At 38.4% G+C, this 16346-nt stretch overlaps 1 protein-coding gene and 1 non-coding gene across 5 annotated transcripts in view; one reads left to right on the top strand and one right to left on the bottom strand.

The window, feature by feature from the left end:
• MCU (mitochondrial calcium uniporter) overlaps nt 1-16346 on the bottom strand; it is a 211017-nt gene that overhangs the window by 141621 nt on the left and 53050 nt on the right. The window lies entirely within an intron of this gene.
• On the top strand, nt 4577-4680 carry LOC121037632 (U6 spliceosomal RNA). The gene has a single exon (XR_005793892.1). It is a non-coding gene; the product is annotated as a U6 spliceosomal RNA (small nuclear RNA).

Here is a 16346-nt window from a genome sequence, read left to right as displayed (position 1 = left end):
CTACGTGGATGGAACTAGAGGGTATTATGTTAAGTGAAATTAGTCAGTCAGAGAAAGACAAAAATCATATGACTTCACTCATATGAGGACTTTAAGGTATAAAACAGATGAACATAAGGGAAGGGAAGCAAAAATAATACAAAAACAGGGAGGGGGACAAAACAGAAGAGACTCATAAACATGGAGAACAAACAGAGGGTTACTGGAAGGGTTGTGGAGGGGGGATGGGCTAAATGGGTAAGGGGCATTACGGAATCTACTCCTGAAATCATTGTTGCACTATATGCTAACTAACATGGATGTAAATTAAAAAAATAAATTATTAAAAAAAAGTTAAAACTCTACCCTAAAAGAAAAAAAGAATTAAAAATTGCAGGTGTTATGGGTGCTGACCCCTTCACAATTGAATATCCATATATAACATTTGACTCCCCAAAAACTTAACGACTAATAGCCTACTTTGACCAGAAGTCTTACCAATAACATAAACAGCTGGTTGACACTGTTTATGTGTATTATATGTGTGTATACACACACACACACATATAATACACCGTATTCTTATAATAAAGCTAGAGAAAGGAATTAGAAAAATCATGAGAGATAACATTCATATAATGTGCTATAAAAAAAAATCCACATATAGGTGGACCTATGTAGTTCAAACCCGTGTTGTTCAAAAGTCAACTGTATTTCCCAAGTTAAACATTTTCATGCTATGTAGTATACAAACATGTGTCACTGGGACAGTATTTTGCTAACAATGTATGGCAACACTGATATGATATAACACAGGCTAAAAATGGCTACTTATCTAGACATGAGGTCTACAGATGTAGCAAATGCTGATTTGGTTTTAAAATACTAAATATGTTTCAGCTGCTGACATGCATCACCAATCTGAATTTATACAGAGAACATATTGAGTCCATAAAATATAACAAAACAGTGTACAAAGTTTCAGAAGGCAGAAAATGAGGAATGATTTTTTTTGTTTGTTTTTTAACTAGATGTGTGTTAAGTTGAGACACAGAAGTTTTGACACAGAGGTTGTTGTTGAAGCCTTTTCCATCTGACAGACCTTTGCTCCTGTGGCCATAATTTGATATGAAATGTATTTTACAACCTTTTAAAGTCAAACTGACATTTGAAACTCATCAAGGTGTAGTTGATTCACGTGAATTTTCTTACACAGTTTCTCTTTCATAAAAATTGTGTTCGGGTTTCCGAGGAGCTGGTTGAACGACTGTCACGGCTCATAGATGATCACTGTTCCAAATCTCATCCAGATTATTCTTCTGTGCCAACTTCCCTTTCCTGACACATAACAACTATTTTGGGTTCCTGGACTCAATACCTATGTGTGTGTGAAGGTGTTTTCCAGCCCACCAAGAAGCAATTCTTGGACACCAGCAGAGTATCCAAGAATTCAACTCAATTCTGACAGTGTCTCCCTGGAGACAACCAGACAGAAGAGATGCGTAGGGCAAGGTATGTGGGAAGGGGCACGGAGCTTCCATGCTCTCTCCAGGCATACCACTGTCCCCACATCTCCACATGTTCACCAACCCAGAAGCTCTGCGCAATGATGATTTTTGAAGTAGAATATCTAAAAAGATAAATTAGGGACCCTTGATTTCATATCAGAGGCCACTGAAAGTTTTTTGATCAAGGACAAATATTTAAAACAGTACAATTATACAGAAAACACTTAAAACTGATCCTAAGAGCAGGTTTTAATTTTATTTTTTTAATGTTTATTTGTTTATTTTGGGGGCAGGGGAGGGGCAGAAGAGAGGGAAACAGAATCCCAAGCAGGCTCTGCACTGACAATGTGGATGAACCATGAGATCATGACCAACCAGGGGCCCCAAGAGCTGATTTTAAATTTAAATAGAAAAATGGATTAAAGATATAAATGAGCAACTTATAGTAGGAGAAACACGAACAGCTAATATATTTTTTAAATGCTCAGCCTCACTCATAATCAGAAAAATAATTTAAAAGACTAGGAGATTCCATTTCATACCCATTACATATATAAAAAATAAAAAGCTTGACAACACCACGTGTTGAAAAGGATATAGAGCAATGTAAACTCTTACACACTGCTGGTGAAAAAGTAAATTGCTCATGACCACTTTGGGCAGCATATGTTAAGAAAAATATGCAAATCCTACACCCTAGCAATCCTGCTTGTTGGCAAATACCATAGAGAAAGCCTGGGCCGGGTACCCAGAGAGACCTGCACAAGAATGTTCACAGCTGCAATTTTATTAGAGAAAAAAAAATCCTGGAGGGGCGCCTGGGTGGCTCAGTCGGTTGAGTGTCTGACTCTTGATTTTGACTGAGGTCAGGATCCCAAGGTCGTGGGATCGACACTCATGTCTGGCTTTGCACTGAATGCAGAGCCTGCTTGAGATTCTTTCTCTCTCTCTCTCTCTCTCTCTCTCTCTCCCTCCCCAACGTGTCTCCCCCGCCAATCACACTCTTGTGCTCTCTCTAAAACAAACCAAACCAAAACAAACAAAAAAACACCCTGTAAATAGCTGCCTATTAACAGGAGAATAGAAAACAAGTGTTCAAAAACTGTTGAATGAATGACACCAAGGAATGAACAACAGTGTTCTCAAAGGAGGTCAGAGCCTCAGGAATCTGTGGGTGTATAACAACCATGTCATCAGAAAGAAGACAAAGAATACAGTGCAGAAAAAAATATTTGAAGAAATAATCGGTGAAAACGTACCAATTTTGGTAAAAGACAAAACTGTGGTACATCCATACAATGGAAAACAACTCAGCAATAAAAAGGAACAAACTATTGATACATGGAACAACATGGGTGGATCTCAAAGGCATAATGCAGAATGAAAGCCAATCTCCAAGTGTTACAAACTATTTGATTCCATTTATGTGATAATCTGCAAAAGCCAAGAGCATAAGAACAGAGAACAGATCAAAGGTTGCCAGGGGTGGTGGATGAGAGGAGGGTTTGAGTCCACTGGACAGCACAAGAGAATTTTAGGGGTGGGGGAACTGTTCTCTATCCTGATTGCTAATGTGGTTACACAAATCTACACATGCATTAAAATTCACATAAATGTACAAGCAAAAAAAGTCAATTTTATTATATATGCTAAAAAAAAGAAAAGTCTAGGAAAAAAATCAGTATCTCCTCTAAAATCATGTATATCCAAGATATATGGCATCACATATCCCATGCCTTTTACATGTAAAAAGCCACCAGATCAAGCAGATATACTACGATATCTCCTTCAAAGATGGTTAACAAAAAAAATCTAAATAAAAGCACTGAACAATAAAAATCAAATGTGTAATCAATGTCTTGCAACCTAATTTTATCAGGAAGAAAGTGCTCCATTATTTTTTGGTGTTTTGTTTTGTTTTGTTTCAAAGATTTTATTTTTAAGTAATCTCTACACCCAATGTGGGGCTCAAACTCACAACCCCAAGATCAAGAATTGCACACTCCACAGAATGAACCAGTCCGGCACCCCCAATGCTCAGTTTTTTTGTACTTGTTTTTTTTTTTTTTTTTTTTTAAATTTTTTTTCCACGTTTTTATTTATTTATGGGACAGACAGAGACAGAGCATGAATGGGGGAGGGGCAGAGAGAGAGGGAGACACAGAACCGGAAACAGGCTCCAGGCTCTGAGCCATCAGCCCAGAGCCCGACGCGGGGCTCGAACTCACGGACCGTGAGATCGTGACCTGGCTGAAGTCGGACGCTTAACCGACTGCGCCACCCAGGCGCCCCTGTACTTGTTTTTAAGGAGTTAATCTAGAAGATTTAAAGACAATAACTTTGCACAATTAAAAGAAAACATTCTTCTGTCACATTTCATACCTGCAAAACCTTTTTGTAGGGGATGGGAGATATAGCCAGTCTGTTAAATTAAAACCTTTTACCTTTTCCTTCTCATTCAACCTCTCAAGTTCAATGTGCCCTAAATAAAAAGTTGTCTAAGCCCTGAGATAAAGGAGATGTCACCGACAGAACAGGCCCTTAAAAGTGATAACTTCCACAAATGCACTTTCCATAGCCTACCAGGATTGCCAAAACAGAAGATAGCAAAGCTTTAACAAAGCCTTTTAACTTGGGTGGCCATGTGTCCTAATCTGCTTGGGACACCTCTGGTTTAACACATGTTGTCCCGATATAATTATTAACAGCACTCTCTCTCAACTCTAGAGGTGCTGTGGTTAAGACGATAAATTATATGGCAACCCCACCCTTAACCTATTTCCCTTAAGGAACCTAACCATAATCCCTACCTATCACTAAGACCTAGAATGCAGACTTCACAAAGAGAAGCACTAATACTAGGTTAAAAAAAAAAAAAAAAAAGACTCAGGAAAAATGAATTTGATTAATGTGTTTGTGTTGTATTTACTTGTTCTGTCAATTACAGCTAATAAAATTCTATTCTTTGGACTGTATGACTGCATAAAAATAACGCAAAACTCTAATTATTCCATAGCCTAGTATCTTAGAAGAAACTCCATCAGTCACATTGAATAACAACAAATCACTCATTTAAAATCTCTACCCCCGTGCTCACTTCAGCAGCACATGTATTAAAATTGGAACAATGCAGAGATTAGCACGGCCCCTGCACAAGGATTACACGTAAAATCTCTACCTGTGCCTCCATTCTCATTCTAAAGTGACTGAATAGTGTGGGAAGGCCAGTGCTTTTTATTCCAATTTAGGATGCTGTTTGCCAAATTCTAAGGAATTCTAATATGCTATATCTCCACACGGAAAGTCTATCTCTGCTTCCTTGATGTGATATCATTGTCAAAAAAAGAACAGGTTTCAAATTATAATTCTTTCTTGAGGCTGTAACAATGTGGACCAGATATCTTTCTTTTATAGTCTATCTAAAACAATGAACTTACTTCCTCAGGGAATTAACTGCCCAAATTCCTTATATCTCCTTGTCATCTACCCTTTGGGCAGTTCATTGAACAGGGAAAAGTTAATACTCTTGCTATGACTGCTTGGTAATGAATCTGATGAGAGAAAGAATAAAATGATAGACTTACACTGTACATTATAAAAGCCACTAGCATCATGCTGTGCTGACCACTTGAAATGTGTCTCATCCTAACTGAGATGTGTGGCAAGATTTTTAAAACTTAGTACAACACCAAAAAAAGTAAAATAATTAGTAATTTTTATATTGAGTACATGTGGAAATAATTGCTTTGATATTCTGTATTAATATATATCACAGAGGGGCTCCTGGGTAGCTCAGTTGGTTAAGCATCTGACTCTTGATCTCAGCTCAGATCATCTCATTTATGAGATTGAGCCCCACATCAGGTTCTGCACTGACAGCACTGAGCCTGCTTGGGATTCTTTCTCTCCCTCTCTCTCTCTCTCTCTGTCCCTCACCTGCTAATATGCATTCCCTCTCTCTCTCTCTCTCTCAAAATAAATAAACATTAGAAATAATAATAAAAAATATACAAATTCACTGGTTTCTTTTTACTTTTTTAATGTGGCTACTACTATAAAGTTTTAAATTACATAGATGGCTGCATTATTTTTCCATTGAATAGTCCTACAATAAACCATGTTTTGATGCGTTTCCATAATAATTTTCATAATAACAATAGCAGGCATAAAACTGACTTAGTTCCAAAGGCTTTGCAATTGCACCACAGGTGTCAAAGTGACAAAGTTATCTGTAATGAGAACAGTCCTTGTTACTATACAGTAATTAGCACTATATTATCCTTAACAGATTTTTAAAAAGAAATAAAAACCAAAGCAAAACTCACCATATTTTTAACATGCAATGTTCCTCACTTTTTTGTTTCAAGAATTCTTAATTCTCTAAGAACTTACTGAGTATCTCCTATTTGTCTAGACACTGTACAATTTCTGAAATATCCCAAAGCAACCAACCACACACTTTTTTACTGAAATACAGTCAAAAAGTTCTATTAGTTTCAGGTGTACAACATAGTGATCCAATAATTCATTACGCTACACAATGCTCACCATGGTAAGTGTGTTTACCATCTGTCACAATACAAAGTTATTGCAATATCAGTACGACTGTACTTTCCATCCCTGTGACTTACTTATTTTTCAGCTGGAAATCTGCACCTCTTAATCCCCTTCACCTTTTTGGCCCACCTCTCTCCCCTCTGGCAACCACATCTATTTGAGTCCATTTCTTTTTTGTTTGTTTGTTTCCTTATGGAAACAACCTAAGCGTCCATTGGTAGATAAATGGATAAAGAAGAGGTGGTGTAAAAAAAAAAATGTGTGTATACAAACACACACACACACACACACACACACACACACACACACATCACACAATGGGGAATATTACTCAGCCATAATAAAGATGAAATCTGGCCATTTGTGACCACAAGAAATTATGCCATGTGAAATAAGTTAGATAGAGAAAGACAGACACCATATGATATCACTTACATGCAGAATCTAAAACACAAAACAAAACACCATAGTCCCAGTCTGGGAAACCTGTATCTACAGAGGAATATCATGTGGAAGAAGAAAGCAAAACATAGGCGCTGAACATAAACTAGATGCAGCAAATAGGCAATCTGAGTTCAAACAAAAATAAACTCAAACTATTACTCCAGAATGCTTTTGCCCTGCATCTGCTCCTGAACTTTCCCTTATACCTTTAGTTTCTATTTTTAGCTGCTTTGGGTCATATCTCCAGAGTTAGGCTGAAAAGGCCTAAACAGTTTCACTATTAGGTTCAGAATTCCCTTTATATTTTCAAATTTCAAATAGGCTGACTTCATGCTTAGCAACCTACCATTAAGAATTTACCAAACTTCTTGGGTGCCTGGGTGGCCCAGTTGGTTAAGCAGCCAACTTTGGCTCAGGTCATGATCTCACGTTTTGTGGGTTCGAGCCCCACATCAGGCTCGCTGCTGTCAGTCTGTGAACTCAGAGCCTGGAGCCTGCTTCAGATTCTGTGTCTCCCTCTCTCTCACTCTCCCTTTCCCTGCTCGTGCTCTGTCTCTGCCTCTCAAATATAAATAAATGTTAAAATAAAAAAATTTTTTTTAGATTCTACCAAACTTTTTTTTTTATTTATATATGAAATTTATTGTTAAATTGGTTTCCATACAACACCCAGTGCTCATCCCAAAAGGTGCCCTCCTCAATACCCATCACCCACCCTCTCCTCCCTCCCACCCCCCATCAACCCTCAGTTTGCTCTCAGTTCTCAACAGTCTCTTATGCTTTGGCTCTCTCCCACTCTAACCTCTTTTTTTTTTTTTTTCCTTCCCCTCCCCCATGGGTTCCTGTTAAGTTTCTCAGGATCCACATAAGAGTGAAACCATATGGTATCTGTCTTTCTCTGTATGGCTTATTTCACTTAGCATCACACTCTCCAGTTCCATCCACATTGCTACAAAAGGCCATATTTCATTTTTTCTCATTGCCACGTAGTATTCCATAGTGTATATAAACCACAATTTCTTTATCCATTCATCAGTTGATGGACATTTAGGCTCTTTCCATAATTTGGCTATTGTTGAGAGCGCTGCTATGAACATTGGGGTACAAGTGCCCCTATGCATCAGTACTCCTGTGTCCCTTGGATAAATTCCTAGCAGTGCTATTGCTGGGTCATAGGGTAGGTCTATTTTTAATTTTCTGAGGAACCTCCACACTGCTTTCCAGAGCGGCTGCACCAATTTGCATTCCCACCAACAGTGCAAGAGGGTTCCCGTTTCTCCACATCCTCTCCAGCATCTATAGTCTCCTGATTTGTTCATTTTGGCCACTCTGACTGGCGTGAGGTGATACCTGAGTGTGGTTTTGATTTGTATTTCCCTGATAAGGAGCGACGCTGAACATCTTTTCATGTGCCTGTTGGCCATCCGGATGTCTTCTTTAGAGAAGTGTCTATTCATGTTTTCTGCCCATTTCTTCACTGGGTTATTTGCTTTTCGGGTGTGGAGTTTGGTGAGCTCTTTATAGATTTTGGAGACTAGCCCTTTGTCCGATATGTCATTTGCAAATATCTTTTCCCATTCCGTTGGTTGCCTTTTAGTTTTGTTGGTTGTTTCCTTTGCTGTGCAGAAGCTTTTTATCTTCATAAGGTCCCAGTAATTCACTTTTGCTTTTAATTCCCTTGCCTTTGGGGATGTGTCGAGTAAGAGATTGCTACGGCTGAGGTCAGAGAGGTCTTTTCCTGCTTTCTCCTCTAGGGTTTTGATGGTTTCCTGTCTCACATTCAGGTCCTTGATCCATTTTGAGTTTATTTTTGTGAATGGTGTGAGAAAGTGGTCTAGTTTCAACCTTCTGCATGTTGCTGTCCAGTTCTCCCAGCACCATTTGTTAAAGAGACTGTCTTTTTTCCATTGGATGTTCTTTCCTGCTTTGTCAAAGATGAGTTGGCCATACATTTGTGGGTCTAGTTCTGGGGTTTCTATTCTATTCCATTGGTCTATGTGTCTGTTTTTGTGCCAATACCATGCTGTCTTGATGATGACAGCTTTGTAGTAGAGGCTAAAGTCCGGGATTGTGATGCCTCCTGCTTTGGTCTTCTTCTTCAAAATTACTTTGGCTATTCGGGGCCTTTTGTGGTTCCATATGAATTTTAGGATTGCTTGTTCTAGTTTCGAGAAGAATGCTGGTGCAATTTTGATTGGGATTGCATTGAATGTGTAGATAGCTTTGGGTAGTATTGACATTTTGACAATATTTATTCTTCCAATCCATGAGCAGGGAATGTCTTTCCATTTCTTTAAATCTTCTTCAATTACCTTCATAAGCTTTCTATAGTTTTCAGCATACAGATCCTTTACATCTTTGGTTAGATTTATTCCTAGGTATTTTATGCTTCTTGGTGCAATTGTGAATGGGATCAGTTTCCTTATTTGTCTTTCTGTTACTTCATTGTTAGTGTATAAGAATGCAACTGATTTCTGTACATTGATTTTGTATCCTGCAACTTTGCTGAATTCATGTATCAGTTCTAGCAGACTTTTGGTGGAGCCTGTCGGATTTTCCATGTATAATATCATGTCATCTGCAAAAAGCGAAAGCTTGACTTCATCTTTGCCAATTTTGATGCCTTTGATTTCCTTTTGTTGTCTGATTGCTGATGCTAGCACTTCCAGCACTATGTTAAACAACAGCGGTGAGAGTGGGCATCCCTGTCGTGTTCCTGATCTCAGGGAAAAAGCTCTCAGTTTTTCCCCGTTGAGGATGATGTTAGCTGTGGGCTTTTCATAAATGGCTTTTATGATCTTTAAGTATGTTCCTTCTATCCCGTAGATTCTACCAAACTTCTAAGTAAAAGATAATAAATCAGGCCATTCCCAATCCCCTACATAATCACTACAGCTTTTGTTATCTCAGAATTGGTATTAAAAGATTCAAATAAATTATTTTTTCCATACCCTAGACATTATTTTTTCCATACCCTGCCCACCTTACATGGTAGCAATTATAACAAATTTTGCATTGTTTAAATTTCACATGGCTGCTGAAATCACAATTATAATTACAAAATAAAATGAGATCTCCAAACACACAGCAACTAATATACTCTCTGTTTGGAGGCAGTTTCAGGCATTTGAAACACTAAAGTCTTTTTTTTTTTTTTTTTAAGTTTTTATTTATGTACTTACTTTGAGAGAGCGAGGGCAAGCACGAGCACGGGAGGGGCAGAAAGCGGGAGAGACAATCCCAAGTGGGCTCCATACTGTCAGCACAGAGCCTGACATAGGGCTTGATCTCACAAACCGTGAGATCATGACCTGAGCCAAAACCAAGAGTCTGATGCTTAGCTGAATGAGTCACCCAGGTGCCCCTGAAACACTCAAGTCTTACTAATACCCTAGAACAAACAGGATACCTGAAAATAAGGGACTTCAGACTTACTGCTTAGGACAGACACAGCTTCAAAAATAACTCAAATGATATATCTCTCTATAGTCTTATTTATCCACTTTAAAAGGAAGGTAATATTTATCTAGATACAGGTGACATTTATGGCTCTTTTGACATTTAAAGTTAAATACAAGAACAGTGTACAATAACTTTTTTTCACAACCACAGAAAATCTTTTGGATTCTCCAGATATGTGATGTGACTTGGAGCTCCTACTCAAGTATCTTTTTTTCCTTTCAAGTCTGGCCATAATTCAAATATTCCCATGGAGGCTTTATCTTTTTGAAATTTGAAAAACTACAGCAAAGCTAGTGTGGCTAGTATCAGATAGTTTTGTATTTGAACATTATAGGTAACAGTTACATCACTAGGTTCCAAGCCCTACCACATACACATAAGGTGCTCAATAAATATTTCTTGAGTGAATAAAATAAGAAGAGGGGAAATATGCACAGTGGTGTAAGACTGCAAAGAAAAACTTGATGCAAGAAAACAAAACACAGAAAGAACCAGATGGGATGCCCTTCCACCAAAAACATTAAAAATACTACTCCGGAGGTGCCTAGCTGGCTCAGTCAGAAGATCATACAACTCTTGATCTCAGGGTTGTGAGTTTGAGCTTCATGTCAGGTGTAGAGATTACTAAAAAAATAAACTTAAAAAAAAAAAAAGCTTCTTAGTATGCAATGATGCAAAAGTTCTGGAGATGGATAGTGGTAATGGTTGACATCAATGTAAATGTACCTAATGTCATCGAATTGTGAATTTAAAATGGTTAACATGTATATTTTAGAACAATAATTTTTTTAAGTAGGCTTCACACCCAATGTGGAGCTTGAACTCACAACCCTGAAATCAAGAGTCACATGCTCCACCAACTGAGCCAGCCAGGCGCCCCTAAAAAAATGTTTTAACAGCTACTCAGCCAAGTGTGACTACAGACTTTCACAGGAAGCCACTGAGACTATGATGGTGAGAAATTCTGGTCATGTAAAGAAACACTGGCCATGTGTGTGGTACAGTAAAAAACTTAAAGAGAAGCAAAAACGTCCTCACTGAAAAAGTTGTGCTGTAAGGATATGCTGTTTTACAAAATATCTGTTTGCCAAGTCCTTGTGACAAAATTAACATACTATGGTAGCTGTTTATATACAAAACATTAAGTACTATTTACTCCAATGGAAGGAAAACTAAGTATACTTTAGGTAAACACAGACTTTGAGTCTTTAAAAATAAACATGCTTACTTAAAAAAGAAATGAATTAAACTGTTTTGATCTAAATTGATCATAAGACTTTTGGGGCGCCTGGGTGGCGCAGTCGGTTAAGCATCCGACTTCAGCCAGGTCATGATCTCGCGGTCTGTGAGTTCGAGCCCCGCGTCAGGCTCTGGGCTGATGGCTCGGAGCCTGGAGCCTGTTTCCGATTCTGTGTCTCCTTCTCTCTCTGCCCCTCCCCCGTTCATGCTCTGTCTCTCTCTGTCCCAAAAATAAATAAACGTTGAAAAAAAAATTTTTTTAATTGATCATAAGACTCAATTTCATAGTTTTTAAAAACTCATATAGACCAACCACATAAACAATTTTATAATATGAAATACTTCTTTGCAAACACTGTTACATAAAGCCAAAAGAAGAGGGTCAGGTCACTTTTTAAGGAGAGAAAATTCTATCCTACACTAAACACCCACAAATTAAGAGAAGATATGAAACCTCAACTGGTGATATGGGGACAATTTGCTGATCCAGAGGGCTGCCTGAACATTTCTATAATAATCTCCAATAAAACTTCAGGAATAGGTATGGCACAAAGAAGTCTGCAACGCAGCTCAAAGAAATTTGGTGTGTTAAGAAAGGAAAATGGGGGTGCCTGGGTGGCTCAGTCAGTTGAGCGTCTGACTTCAGCTCAGGTCATGATCTCGCGGTCCGTGAGTTCGAGCCCCGCGTCGGGCTCTGTGCTGACAGCTCGGAGCCTGGAGCCTGTTTCAGATTCTGTGTCTCCCTCTCTCTCTGACCCTCCCCCATTCATGCTCTGTCTCTCTCTGTCTCAAAAATAAATAAACGTTAAAAAAAAAAAAAGAAAAGGAAAGGAAAATGGGTTTATGACTGAGAAACCACCAGTCTTGCTATTTCATGTTCTGTCCCAAAGTTGTGACCAGTCAGTCAAAAATTCTAACATTTTCTTCCCCCACCAAACTCTCAGGATTTAAGGGGCTACTTGGCAGAATGAAGTCAGCCCACTGAACAAAGTCTACACTCAGTCACTAAGTAGGGATATCATAACACCACTAACGTTAACCATCCAAAAATCTTAAAACAAACCAACCCAAAAAACTGCTTTGGATCTAGAATAGAAAAAATGAAGCCAAAAGATACATTTATTACATAATATATACAAAAAATTATAGCATATATAAAAAATACATCCCAGGGGCGCCTGGGTGGCTCACTCGGTTGGGCGACCAACTTCAGCTCAGGTCATGATCTCACAGTTCGTGAGTCCGAGCCCCGCGCCGGGCTCTGTGCTGACAGCTCAGAGCCTGGAGCCTACTTCAGGTTCTGTGTCTCCCCTCTCTCTACCCCACCCCTGCTCATGCTCTGTGTCTCTCTGTCTCTCAATAATAAATAAACATTTAAAAAAAATGTTTAAAAATAAAATAAAATAAAATAAAATAAAATAAAATAAAATAAATAAAATAAAATAAATAAAACTTCCCATATTAAAGGTGGGTTAAATAGGGATTGGGTTAAAATAATTTTCTTTTCTTTTCTTTTTTTTATTTTATTTGAAAGAGAGAGAGAGAGAGAGCGAGAGAGCAAGCAGGGGAGTGGGGCAGAGGAGAGAGGGAAAAAGAGAGAGAATCTTACGCAGACTCCACACTCAGTGCAAAGCCCTACTCGGGACTTGGTCCTACAACCCTGGGATCAAGACCTGAGCCAAAATACAGAGTCAGATGCTCAACTGACTGAGCCACCTAGGCACCCCAAAATAATTTTCAAGTAACAAAAGAAACAAACTATATAAATATATAACACTGTCAAGGGGGAGAAATGAAAACGATGAGTTACAGCATAACCTACAAAACACAAATGCCTGGGACGCCTGGGTGGCTCAGTTGGTTAAGCGTCGAACTCTTGATTTCAGCTTAGGTCATGATCCCAGGGTTGTGGATCGAGCCCTGTGTCAGACTCTGCCCTGAGTGTGGAGCCTGCTTAAGATTCTCATTTTCTCTCCCTTTGCTCCTCTCCCTTGCTCACTCTTTCTCTCTCTCTACCCCACCCCCCTCTCAAATTAAAACAAAACAAAACAAACAACAACAAAACCAAATGGCTGGATTACTGGAAAGAGCTGCAGAGTTTAATTATACTGTAGAACAGTACCATGTTCAGCTTTTCAGAATCAGCTGTCACCACGCATCAAAAGAACTTCAAACAGACGTAAAACAAAGAACATAAAAAGAAGTAAAGAAGTAAAGAAGTAAAACATAGAACAAAGGTCATTTTCAAGCCTAATTAGTCTCAAATTCTATCATGCATATACCAAATCTTCCATGATTTCTTCGTAGCTACTCTTCCATGAAGAACATCCAATAATACCACCCCTCTAGGTGATAATGCAAAATGAATTTTTTTTATGACTTGAGCCAAAATCAAGAGTCAGATGCTCTACCAAATGAGCCACCCAGATGCCCCTGCAAAATGAATTTTTATTTTTTTTTAAAGTTTCTTTCATTTGCTTCTAAGTTCATAGTATGGTAATTTACATCATAAAGCTTACACCATAAACAAAAAGTGCTTTCAATGATTAGAACAATGCTTGATAACACAGTTGGTACTCAGTATTAAGTATCTGCTGAATGAATAAAGGAATTATAGTTAAGGAATTATAATTAATTATAGTTAAGTTTATCATCTCCCCCTCATAAAATGCTTGTATTACAGTGGCTCTAGAATCCTTTCTGTAGCCTGCTAATCACTAGACAAAGCCATAAACACAACATGTTGTCCAAATGGCACACTCCCTCTCTGCCTCCCTTACCACCTCCAACATACATACCCATTTGATCCCCAAACCAAATTTAAGGTACTTATTTCCCTCCCTTTCCCTGACTTCCTGCCTTGAATAAAATACTCAGTAGAATTTATAGCTTTGCACTCACTAAAAATCAGCTCAGAAGTTGCCCCAAGGGCACAGGGAAGTATATCTAACTACATCTAACTACATCTTCAAAGAGAAAGACCTTTCCTAACTTGTGTTCTGTGGTGCTCTCTTTCTTCACCAGTGGGTAAAAATAAAACCCTACAATTTATCCATAGTCCAAGTCCTGCCCATGGGCAACATATTCTTTCGAAATTAATGGCTCTTAAAAAAAATAATGCCTCTTCATTATTAGACATAGCTATATGTATGGAAGTTGTTGGGCAAAATGCACATCTGATTTACCTTTCACTATGTCCTATGTGAATTTTACTAGGTCCAGTTCTCACCCAGTCACCCTGGTCAATGAACAGGCAAGCACTTAATGAACCCATGAAAACCAGGATTATTAGTTTATAAACAAAAACATTAACCAGTGGTGACCAATAGGTTGCCACTGAAAGAACCGTATTATTTACCGTGAGCATTATTTACTTAACCAAAGATCTAGAAATCTACAATATGACTGAAATGTATATAAAAGAGCTGAGAATCTCTGAGGAAAAAACACTGTCAGGTAATACAACCAAGTATAAATAAAATAAAACTGCAAGTCTGAAGAACCCCTATGACGACAAAGATGAGTACACAGAAAAAATAGGAACAAGGGGAATCTAAAAGACTTACCCAATAAAAGCTTAAGATACAAATAATCTGCAAGCCACAGTCAACTTGGAAGCATGGCACAGGCAATGCCAACAGCAGTGACACTGGCCACAGGGGACACGAATTCCCCCTCTCACAGTACAGATGCCTCTTCGTACATCTTCCGCTTTCAAAACACCTTCCACTTTCAAAAGAAGACTGTTTCTATATGTTTATCCTTCACAGTGAATGTCTTTAAAATCACAGGGGCATATTTTTGACACAATTTACTTATGCCTATTGAAACCTATATTTAGTCATGGTCAATTAAATGCTACTTTCCCAAAAGTTCAATTAATTACTAAACTCATTAACTGTTGTATCTGAAAGGGGAAAAGATTCTTAACTGTGTTTACAATTAAATATATGAAGAAGTGCATTAATATTTTATTAACAGCTATTGAAGTATGTTGCAATAGCCTACATGATGCCAAATATAGCTAGAATCTTTTTCTACTTCCACTAAGTCCTTGCCTATTAGATCTAGAAGCCCTTCTCTAGGAACCATGCTGTCATCTCCCCACTGACACAACGGGATTAAAGGATCTGTCCTGACAGTTCATTTAAGAGATACAACCACACCTAACAGCGCATGCTGGCTGCCCAGCAAAGGAGCAAATGACTCATGGTACCTGTTGGTTTGAACTCACCCTTGTATTACACTAGCTTTAATGACCTCACTGGAGTTAAGTTGAGTAACACGTAAAATAAACAAGTAACACGTAAAGAAAACAAGTAACACGTAAAATAAAGATATAGAAGTCAGAAGTCAGAGAGAAATGCAGAACTAAAAGTCACAATTCTGAAGCTTGGTCATTCAAGAAATTCCAAAACAAAAAACAAACAAAAAACAAAAACAAAAAACTCCTGATAAATAAGTTTTGTTTTGGGAATACCATTCCTTTGGTGGGGAAGAGTGGTGGGAACCATTCCTAATCGGATATTCTGTCATTTTACTGTTAACGATCAGCCACAAACTATGGAGTTTCCTATTTTGTGGTAATGAAAGAGGAAGCCTCATACTAGAAGGGAAAGATCATGATGAAAAGACTCTTCCAGGTGGCCACAGAACAGTAAGCAAGAGAGTTATTATTAATTGATATACAGCAAAGTGAAAAAACACTGACAGTATCAAAGCAGAGTAACAGTAAAAATCTTCACTGGCTAACTTCATATAATAAACCCACTTTAAGGAGAAAGGAGCTGAACAACCACATAACCCCAAGCCCTACACCCACAAAAAGACAACAGGAACATAAGAGGTTGGCTTTCTATAAGGGCACCTGGGTGGCTCAACTGGTTAAGTGTCCAACTCTTGGTTCTGGCTCAGGTCACGATCTCACAGTTCGTGTGTTCAAGCCCCGCATTTAGCTCTGTGCTGGCAGTACAGAGCCTGCTTGGATTCTCTCTCTCCCTCTCTCTCTGCCCCTCTCCTGGTCACATGCACACGCATGCTCTCTCTTTCTCTGTCTCTCAAAGTAAATAAATAAATTTAAATATATATATAAATCAATCAAAAAATTAATTATGAGAGTATGAGTGGGGAAGGGGGGGAGAGAGAGAGAGAGAGAGA

The sequence above is a fragment of the Herpailurus yagouaroundi genome, unplaced genomic scaffold, assembly GCF_014898765.1.
Source record: "Herpailurus yagouaroundi ecotype Mexico unplaced genomic scaffold, PumYag 163, whole genome shotgun sequence".
NCBI classification, from domain to species: Eukaryota; Metazoa; Chordata; class Mammalia; order Carnivora; family Felidae; genus Herpailurus; species Herpailurus yagouaroundi.
The sequence above is the reverse complement of the archived record's forward strand: the minus strand, read 5'-3'. Positions and strand labels throughout refer to the sequence as shown.